General features: G+C 28.6%; 1 protein-coding gene across 2 annotated transcripts in view; it reads left to right on the top strand.

Annotated features, from left to right (window-relative positions):
• Positions 1–991: 991 nt before the first annotated feature.
• LOC107167771 (tyrosine-protein kinase receptor-like) overlaps positions 992–11,204 on the top strand; it is a 409,135-nt gene continuing 398,922 nt past the window's right edge. For both annotated transcript variants that reach the window (XM_089216481.1, XM_089216480.1), the window contains exon 1: positions 992–1,738. The gene's annotated coding sequence lies outside the window, so the exon portion shown is untranslated. The remainder of the gene's footprint in view (positions 1,739–11,204) is intronic.

Here is an 11,204-nt window from a genome sequence, read left to right as displayed (position 1 = left end):
TTGTTCGTTTAAACAATTATACAATTTAAAAACTATAATATTTTTACTAGACGGTGGATAGGTGTATTGAATGTTGACTTGTATTTATTTAGCTAAAATTTTTATTGCATTTAATCAATTTACTATAGTACTCGTAAAATCGTTGTAAACAAATTCGTTTGCTGTTAACGAAACGGAAGTAACGAAATCATTTTAATGAAAAAATCAACCATCTGAAATTCAGTAAAATCGCGTTTATTAGTGTCTGCAATAGAAGATTAATAAAAAAATTAAAACCAATTATAACAATAATATTATATTCGTGTATTACAATATACAGTATTCGATTTTCTAACTCGTTTTCATATATACCTACTACACTGTTTTTTTTTTTTATTATTATTTGCATATACCTACCGCAGATACGTGCATCGCTTTTGATACGACGAGCACCTACGTCTTATAATAAAAATAAATTGTGTTATTGGTTTCCCACCATCCGCGGTATATGTTTTTAAACAACGCCTGCGGTCGCCGCCCATCGACGACGTATTTCGTCGCCCGTTACGGTCGCGTATAAGCATTATGCTCGTTCTGCCGCGTCCTTTCCGCACAGACTTACCGGCAGTCCCGCGTGTTGTTCGTACGATGATAATATTATTTAGCAACATCGTGTGATTACGTTTTCGTTGTTATTATTACTGTCACACGCGCCTATCTCTACAATATCTCATCATGACGACTTTAATGCGGAACCGTGTGTGCGCGCCTGTGTCAATAACATCGTAATGTTTCGTATTAATATTCGTGTGCGTGCGTGTGTTCGCGATTATACTATATTATTTTTTCGCGCCTGCCAAAACTTCGAGTGTGTGTGCGTGTGCGGGTATGCGTGTGTGTGCGTGTGTGTGCGTGTGTGTGCGTGTGTACGCGCGAACGGTGCGAGTGCGCGCGCGCGCCCGCGGTACGGGATAAAATATGCTATCGGATACGGAGCCTGCGAAGATTGCGGGCAGTAGCTGAACGCTTCCCGTACGTAACGCCCGACGGTCCGATTTCCGAGTTTCGCGTGTCCGCCCGAACGTCGACGTAAATCGCGTCGTGATATTATTTCGGCAACGTATATTATATTGTTATAATTACGAATTTTGCGCCGCTGCATTACGACGACACGCGCTTCCGAATGAAAATATTTTTAAATCGTCTGTCCGCGGTGAACCAATCGCAACAACATCGTTATTGATGCCACCGTTTCGATTGTCTTATAGCCGATTCATTCGGTCATAATTATTAATAATACCATCACTGGTTAACGGTATAATTTTATTGTTGAAACAGTCGCAATTATTTGTGTTGTCGTGGCAAGGTGATAATATATTGCAATTATTTGTTATACCTGTAATTAATATTACACGTCCGTTTTGGACGGAAGTCCGTGCCGTCGCCGATTCGACCGTGGAGAGATGAATCCGCGGACGGTCGTTTCGGCCGGACACGTTGACACGTGCACCGTGCCCGCCGAACACGTTGCACCGGTAATGCATCTGAGGCTGCTGCTGGTACGCTCGAAAATCGCCTAAGCCCCTTCGACTTCGTCAAGTCACCACAGACTTCAGCGTATTTCAATCATCCGTGGAGAAAAAATATTTTGATTTGTTCATTGCGTCACCGTCGTCGTATATCAACCGATGGTCCTTTCCGCAGCGGACTCATCGTAACGGTGAGATTAAGACGCCGCCGATTCACCAGCACGACCACGGTTAGTATGTACCCATATATTACTGTCTATTTTATATTAAATAACGTATTACACCGCATCTATAATCTTAAGCGCAAACAATTTATTTTTATTTTTTGTGGGGAGGGAAGTCCTCGTCATCGAAGACGTGTTGTGAACGAGAATCACTAGATTCTATAAACACGGGTATACATTTTTTGCTAGAAATTAAATGATTTACTTACCTACTTTAAATCATAGTGGCAATAATATAATTAAACTAAATTTTAATATTTAAAATAAATAGCATAACCTAATAGAATAATATTATCATTTCAGGCGATGAAAATAATTTACAGTGTTATTACTTATTCAATGATCATAATAATGTTTGTATTAATCAAACCATAAAAATTATGACCAGTATGTAGATTATAATTTATGATAGGAAAAGGTATAATATTCTTAGTAGCAATATTTTTTGCATGAAAAATGTAGGTATATGATGTATTACATTAAATTTTATTTTATTCTATAGTAATGTATATGTGCCTATTGATCCACATCGAATTTTTTGAATTACTTTAATTTATATTTTTTATTTATTTCTAAAATATTTTTTATTGGGCTTTAAACATTTTTGGAGAGGGTTTGAGCCCCTAAAGCCCTACCCTATTTGTGTCAATAAACATCTCGCGAGCTTATGCATTTAATGCGAGACAGTTCCATACTGAATATAGAGGACATTCCCTTGTAATCATATGAATGTATCTATATGTCACACAAATATATTTATCTTGCACATTTTTAAATTTTAATAATTTATTATAAGTATTAAATTCACTTGCGCTTATTGTTTTTTTATTTCTTTATGATATAATATTTTATATAGTTGTGTTGTATAATTATATTATATATGTATGTGTGTGTGTGTGTGTGTGTGTGTGTGTGTGTGTGTGTGTGTGTGTGTGTGTGTGTGTGTGTGTGTGTGTGTGTGTGTGTGTGTGTGTGTGTGTGTGTGTGTGTGTGTGTGTGTGTGTGTGTGTGTGTGTGTGTGTGTGTGTGTGTGTGTGTGTGTGTGTGTGTGTGTGTGTGTGTGTGTGTGTGTGTGTGTGTGTGTGTGTGTGTGTGTGTGTGTGTGTGTGTGTGTGTGTGTGTTTTGATTTTTTTCAGCGGGAGGGGGGTTCTTTCGCATCCCTTGTTCTATCCTTGATTGCAGGGAGGCGACGACCAATTAGGTATTGGATAGGGGTGTATTCCAAAATAATAAATCTGTTAGTTCAGAATAACAAAAAAAAAACCTAAGTTTATTTTTCTTATGACGTGTCTGTTACTGTCATTCTATAAGATTACATCCACGATTGTAGTATCTTAGAAAAAGGCTTGCCAAACGAATATCACAGGATTCATATTTTAAAAATAAATATTAAATGTTGTCAAAATTATCGTAGATTTAATCAAAATGTTTAATTCATGAAATATTTAATAAAATAAAATCACCAACGCAAATAAAAAAAGTTAATAATACATAAATTAAAAAGCTCTTGGAGAGGAGTGATGTAGGCGATCGACTGATGCTATGTTGAAAAAATGTCATAACATCATTGATTTTTGGGATGAAAAAATATAATTTCAAACAAATGATTTATGGGGGCTATACTTACCGTATATGGCACATCGCGTGGTAGCACGTCTCTCATACAGGTCAACCCCTTTTGCTTATCAACTGATTACTTTCAAAAGCCATTTATAGTACCTATACGCTGGTATATGAATGCATTATAAAGGTATTAGACATTATACACTGAATTGATAAAATAAATTATCCTCGCACCACATCGCGTCACGGTGCAATACTTTTACCACCACACGCCTGAAAATTGTTAGTTTTTGAAGAAATGCACGGAAATTAACTCTTTCGGGACAAAGGTAACTTTAGTTTTTATAGTTTTTAACACTGATAAAATTAAGTATACAATGTTTTGGGGTTTAAGGTATTTTTTTGCAATCATAACAATTTTATTATGTTGGCAAAATAAAACACAAACAATAATTATTTAAAAAAGTATATTTAGGCTTATTGGACTCACGGTTAATTGACTCATTCACCTATTAGACTCAAAACGGCTGGTCCCCATTCGCACATATACTAACACACAGCAAAAAAATCGTCTATTCGACTCACACACCGGTTAATAGGGTCATTTGAAAATTAGATAAATAAATAAAATATGTACATACATTGAACAAACGTGTTAGATATAAATAAGTCGGTACCTTTTATCTATTTTATGATTATGAAGTTGGCCGAAGAAGGGAAAATCCAATCAACATTAGATAGATTTTTATCAAAAATTAATTTATTTTATTTTATTTTTAATCGGGTATAGCTAGATTTTTATTTTTTACATTCCTTGAATCTCAATACATATTTTTAAGTAAATACGTTTTTAAATTTAAGCATTTTTAAAATTTTTTGAGTCATTCGCCTTATTGACTTATTCGGTTAATCGACTCAAATTTTCGGGTCCCAAAGTGTGTCCAATAAGCGACGACCACTGTACTTACAATATTATTATGTACCTATTGAGAAAATATTTAATACTTATTATTCATGCTATTCTTATGTTGAATAGTAGTATATAAATGTCTGTTGAACGTAATGATAATACCATAATATTATAGTGGATATTCACATGTTTTTCTTTTTAAATCTCAACAAATAGCAATTTGTTTGAATGATAAAAAAAATTGAATTAAAATAATATTTAGTAAAATATAATCGTCATATCAAATATTTCAAGTTTCCGTCACAAAGTATGGGTACAAAAACTAAAAAGTGACTCGTGTGAAGTCCATTATTAGGTGCATGTATTATAATTATTACTATTTAATATTTTCTCTAACTATTTTAGCCAGTTATGAAAAAAACCGCTAACATTTTAAATTTATTAACCGAGTAGGTATCTATTTTCAGGGTATTATTTTTTCGTAACTTCACGATATCGTTTCTATACGAAATCATACACAATATAACTTATCATCGAATGATGATTTATTAGCAAGTAATCACTTATAATGCAATTTGCAACTATAAATCGATACTCACCGTCTAAATAACAATTCTCCCTATACTTAATAGCGGCAGGGTTTCAATTATTTTCTAATTTAAATAAATTTAATTATACAATTATAATAGCTGCGCGTGGTTGATACGTTATGTACAAATTTGAAACAAATTAATTTGCATAAGTTGGGTATGCGATAAATTGGGCATATGCATTTCATGAAATATAATTCAATTTTCACCTGAATAGTAGATAATGTTATTAAGCTATATATTAGTGGTGCATTATAACGACAGACAGATATTTGAGTCTAAATATTTTTGCAGTAAATTTTTATGCTAGTAGCGAGTAACTATTAACATTATTTAACAAGATTTTATTATTATTCTGATATCATATTATAGTAATAACAAAAACTAATAATTTGTTTATTCGATATTTAGCAAACAAAACTGCAATTTTAATAATGCAATTGAAATAAATTATTTAAAAACAATATTTAAAATACAAATGTACTATAGACACCAGCTCGTAAAATAAGATGAACTTAGGATAAATACTATCAACAGAATTAATATTGTTTTAATAATATTTGACTGGGTGGATTGAGGGATCTATAGTGCCATGAGTTTCATAATAGTGTATACGAAGAGTTTTATTTATTTTGATCCTTGATGGTATTTTTTTTTTCTTCAGAGTAGTTGTGCAAAAGTTTTATATAGCTATTTTACCAACTGAAAATTGAACACAGATGTTATTTTAGGTAAATCATTTTTGGAATTCATCAGTAGTCGTAATGGGTATTCGTGAAAATGGCTTAAATATAGACCGTAAAATTTACGACAATGTCGTATTTTACTCGATCTATTTTGGTTATTTTGTTTTAATTCTGTGAAATAACAATCTAATAATGATTTTTCAAATTTTTACTGCATTTATGTATGGTATTAGCAATATTAGTATTTGAAAGATATTTTGTAACTATATTCAAAAGTCGACTATTTTAGAATTTGTCGTCGTAGTATTTTGTTAATTTATCATAAGTTTTCCAAGTATTAATCTGTCTCGGTATTTCAAATTTTGATTTGAATGACATTATATAAATTGTCACTTAAGTGAAAAAATATTTTTACAGTTAAAATTTTTTTAAGATGTTCAGTATTACTAAGAATAATAATGGTTTAATTATTACCTACTCTTCAATACTGAGTATAACAGATCTATTTTTATAAGTTATATTTTATTTTTATTTTTTACAACTAAAATTAAATAATTTAAATGTTGTATTACATTTTTTTCTAATAATCTAAGATAGCTATTTTAAAAATAATAGTATTTAAAAATAGTTTCGGCGCTTAAAACTTTTAATTTTGGTTACGTCATTGATTTTTAAAAACATTTCAAAGTTTGGTAATATAAAATTTATTTTTTGCTAGTCAGTGTTTTGTTATCATTAAAAGATATGTAATCAATAATAAATACATATATTTTACTATTATTTAATATGACCACGTAATGCATACCACCACTATCAGCCAAATAGATTTATTACACCCTATATATTAATACAAATATTAAAATGCATAATAACTTAGTTAGAGTTTTTTTAATTTTTGATTAGCAAATACAAGCTACCATAATTGTTAAAAAAATATAAAAATTCATCTGATTTCGATTCAATGAGGATTGGTTTGGTTTTACAAGTTTAGACGTAGCAAACTAACAAAAATTTATGGCAGGTATACAGTTTGATCTTACGAAAACAAAAATATTATATACCTATTATTTTTCTCAATACCATTGTGTAGAATGTAGACAGTAGATGAATGCTTTTTCTCAAAACTCGTTAATAGCAATGTTTGCTTTATTTGATATACGCACAAACTGAACTTCAATAATATTATTATTAGTTAAGTCCTGGGCATTCAAATGATACCCCCGGATTTGTAATTGAATGGATTCTGTTTTGGACAATATAATTATTTTTTATAAAAACTTCGACGTATAGGTAAGAACACCTTATCGTAGTGGAAATACTGGAAATGTTCAAAAATTATAATTTAAATTTACAATAATAACTAATAAGACATTAGTGATACATAAATTATATAAGCCAACTAATTTGAATACTTCTCATCAGAGTTTGTGATATTTAATAAAATTATAAGCTAATATAAATTAATATGTAGGTACATACATCATATTTTATCTATTAATACAATTTTAAAATTTAAAATGTTATAAGCATTGGTATACCTTATTATAATACATACGATATTATGTTGTATGCTTAAAATAATAAAGTTAACATTAACTATATTAATATTTATACTCACTAGAATGTATAATTGAAAAATATCTTATTGTACATTTGCAATGGCAATTTATGGTAAATTATTTTACAAAATATAATATTATATACTATCAAATAACCTAACAGTGAATATATTTGTCAATTTTCTTAGAATTTACGAAGTATAATAAAATTAAAATATGTAAGCACCTATACTATTATTATTTATACTCAACTAATAATTAGTAAGTAAACATTAAAAGAACGTTTAAAATACAAATTAATTAATAGAATGAATTAAAATTTCGATTGCGAATTGTTAAATCAATAAAAATATTTATATTTTATTTTATAAATTAACTAAAATTATTATACGAAAATAATTTTGTAATGTTATAGTTTATAATATATCGTAATATTGTGATGTGAAGAGTAAACTCTTTTTCGATTTGAGATAATTCGTACAGTGAATTCACTGCTCTCGTATAATAAGAAAACATTGATAGAGAGACAAAACTTTTAGCGAGTTTTTATTCATTGGCTTATGGAACTTTCAATCGAGAAGTACTAACTAGTTACTACAAAAGAGGAAATCGACAGACAAATTAATAAGAATAAATTAGTTGTACTAATTGATGATTACATTGTGAATGCATAAAATTAAATCATAATGGAATTTCGATTTGCAAAAATAAAATAATAAAATGGAATACGACCATTTAATTTAAATCTAATCACGCGTAAAGCCAATGTCCTATATTATTATCATAAACTATCCTAAATCTAGTGTACAGTTATATAGTGTGCTAGTTTATAAATTTTTTTTATCAAAAGATAAAAATAAAAGAGACTACTGTTAAGAATAAAAAAATATTGTGTAATATAATTCTTTGCCCATTTACAGTATTAATTGAAAAATAAAAGAACATTGTTGGTGTATTATTAATTAGATATTATTATTATAATATATTGTTATCAAAGATAAATTCTCACACTTGTATACCTAATGAATATGAGTAAAACTCGGTTTACTGTTGTAGGTACTATTTATTTTAAGTATTTTAAACAATGTACATACTAAGAACGTATTATAATGGCGCAAAGATATATTTTACAATTTATCGTACTCTTTTATGAACATCGTGGTATGAATAACGTTGTGCATGTATTTAAAGACTTGGGTATCTAATATTCAAAACTACAAATTTCATACAAAATAATATGGTATCGTAAAAATACTTGTAATAACAAATTATTAAGATAAATGCTGTTTTTAAGACAGCTCGTGTATAATATACTCGGAGAATTTATTAGGCATTTCAATTTTATAAAGAGTAATTGATGAATATTTTACGTTTAAAAATAAAAAAGTATATGAAAATCATTTATTTATGTAACCGTTAAATGTCGTCATTGTGTTACTCGCTCACAACAAATTATTATCATCTTGACTGATTCGTCATTAGTTGCCACTCTCAAGTTTTCGAATAAAATATATACCAGGTAAAAAACAATGAAATAATGTTAAAATTATTTGTGCAATTTGACATCGAGACAACTAAGAATATGCTACAAAATTAAATAACAATACTCAACAAATACAATTCAACCTCAGAGGTCACAGTGTGTATACTATTTTAACATTATATTATTTAAAAAAATCGAAGTTTTTTTTAAATACTGTTTTCTAAACATGAATTAAAAAAGATTTGTCATGACAAGTTTTAAAAGTTTAATACTAGAATAATATGCATTCTTTGCAATTATTTGTTAAAAAAGACGATTGAAACTAAATTACACAAAGTGGGCTAATATAGGTACCTGATGTACAGTTTATGTTAAATGCATCTCGTTATTGAGTAAGGTCACTGTAATGGATGTGTAAATTTGAATTCATAGATAAATCAATGAACACGATGAAAAACGATTCTTAGTGGAGACTGTCAGCCGTTAAGCGTCTGTATACGTTACAGTTATGTGTCTAAAGAATAAATTTTACGATTTTAACGAGTTTAGTCAACATCTTAAATTTAAAAATTAATGTGGCTTTACGCTTAGATTTAAAAAATAAATAAATATTGTAATGAAAACAATTGAGAAACTTAAACAATAAAATGTATATACATACTTTTAACTACCCAAGATACAAAATACATCAAAATTATTATGAGAAATTTCCATAGGTCGACTTGATGATTAGAGTATTTTTTAAACCTAAGAGGACGCTTCTTTTGATCAATAGTATTGATTCAATACAAAAAAATACATATATTTATATACATAATATAATTTAAAAAAATACATAGTATAACCAATACATTTATAGTTCTGCTCAAAATCTAAAAATATCAAAAATTGTTTTTCTGAAGCTAAAATACTTATTTATGTAATTTTTTAGTTTGAATAAATAAAATATTCTTACGAAGATATTGTGATTATTTTCTATGACACCTATATTTCAACATATTTTATACTTCTATAAAGTTATTTTATTTTAACAAATGTGCCTCAATTGTAAATCACGAAAAATCTATTTTTGCAATAAATGTAATGTTCGTTTATAATATATATCAACATTTTCTTGATACATTTCATGAACAATATTATAAATAATTAATTATAATGAAGAATAAATTTGACTTATATTACAATTGAGATATGCATAAACGCAAAAATAATCAGAAAAACGGGAATTATAAGTGTTGTTTTAAAAAAATTACTAAAAAAGCACTTTCAAATTTCATTAATTGGACGTGTTATAACAATACATACATTTCATCAGACTGTAGATAATAATATTATGACAAACTATACAAATAAGCAAATGCTATAAGTCTTGAGCCCTGACAATAACGTGATATATAGTGGTTTTCGAATTCAAACAGACACTCAATACAAACATTGTGTCAATGTAACATTTCATTATACTCGAAATAAAAATATAATTAATAGTGTAAAAATGTAAAACAAAAATATTATTATAAGTTAGAAAAGTAATAATGATTAAAATATAAAATTATATTTCGAGATTTTACCGTTTCTTGATGAATTCTTGAATACAAAATGTACAGATATAAAATAAAAATATTTCTTGAAATTAAACATGATATATCTATTTATCGTATTATATATTGAATTATATTATATAGGTATATAGGAAGAGTATCTAAATCCCAGCTTTCATAGAAGTCTCGAACAAACGTTTCACATTGATGAGTATATAAATATAAACTTTATGGTAGTGACCGGTGGCGGGAGAGAGATTATTTTTTAGCAACTCATATGATCTATTGCCCGTAGCCATTTTTCTTCAAAAACAAGATACCGTTTTTCCCCACTGTCCATTTTCCTCCAAAAAAAAAAAAAAAAATAATAATTCTTGACCATTTTCCTCTAATAAATAATAAATAAATTGATTATAATATTATATTTTTTTATAATCATAGGGAGTTTCATCAACAAATAAATACTTGTTTAAAGAAAAAAAAATTAGATATAATATGAATGATTATTTTACTTTTTGTAATTGCTCGGACAAACGTTTTTCAAAAGCTGATATAGATAGTCGATACCAAAATGTAATCATCAACCAACAAGCGCAAACAGTGATCTTAGCCTTATTTATATTTTTATAATACGGAACGTAATACTATAACACTGGCTAAAATATTAGAGGAAAATAATCATAATTTTAGTCCAATATAATTTGGAGGAAATCTATATTATTTTTTGTGGAGAAAAATGGATAGTGGAGGAAAACGGTATGTCATTTTCGCAGGAAAATGAAACCACCCGACCCGTCGTAGTGTCACAAATCGGTACATCTATGAGTTCTTATTCTATTAAAATTGTAACATCGCTGATAGAAATAAAGTTCAAGTCACGTGTTTATCGATTATCTGACACTCGTGATATTATTGTCAAACGTGAGACGTCTACGTCATCAGAATAGCTATGGTCAATATTGATATCATCATATTTTGTATTTTTATCACTTTCAACTAGCATTAGAACTACCATTAGGCTATTATTGTTAGTAGTGACGAATTTGACGCCACCAAAGACGGTTATTTCATTTTGTAATATCTAAAATAGCATAAGGCATCTAGTGTGTTTACAGAAGATACTGCACCGTACCGCTAGTCGT

Source organism: Diuraphis noxia, unplaced genomic scaffold (genome assembly GCF_037042655.1).
Source record: "Diuraphis noxia isolate RWA-SAM2 unplaced genomic scaffold, SU_Dnox_SAM2 contig0001, whole genome shotgun sequence".
Lineage (NCBI taxonomy): Eukaryota > Metazoa > Arthropoda > Insecta > Hemiptera > Aphididae > Diuraphis > Diuraphis noxia.
This window is presented reverse-complemented; position numbering and strand designations above follow the sequence as displayed.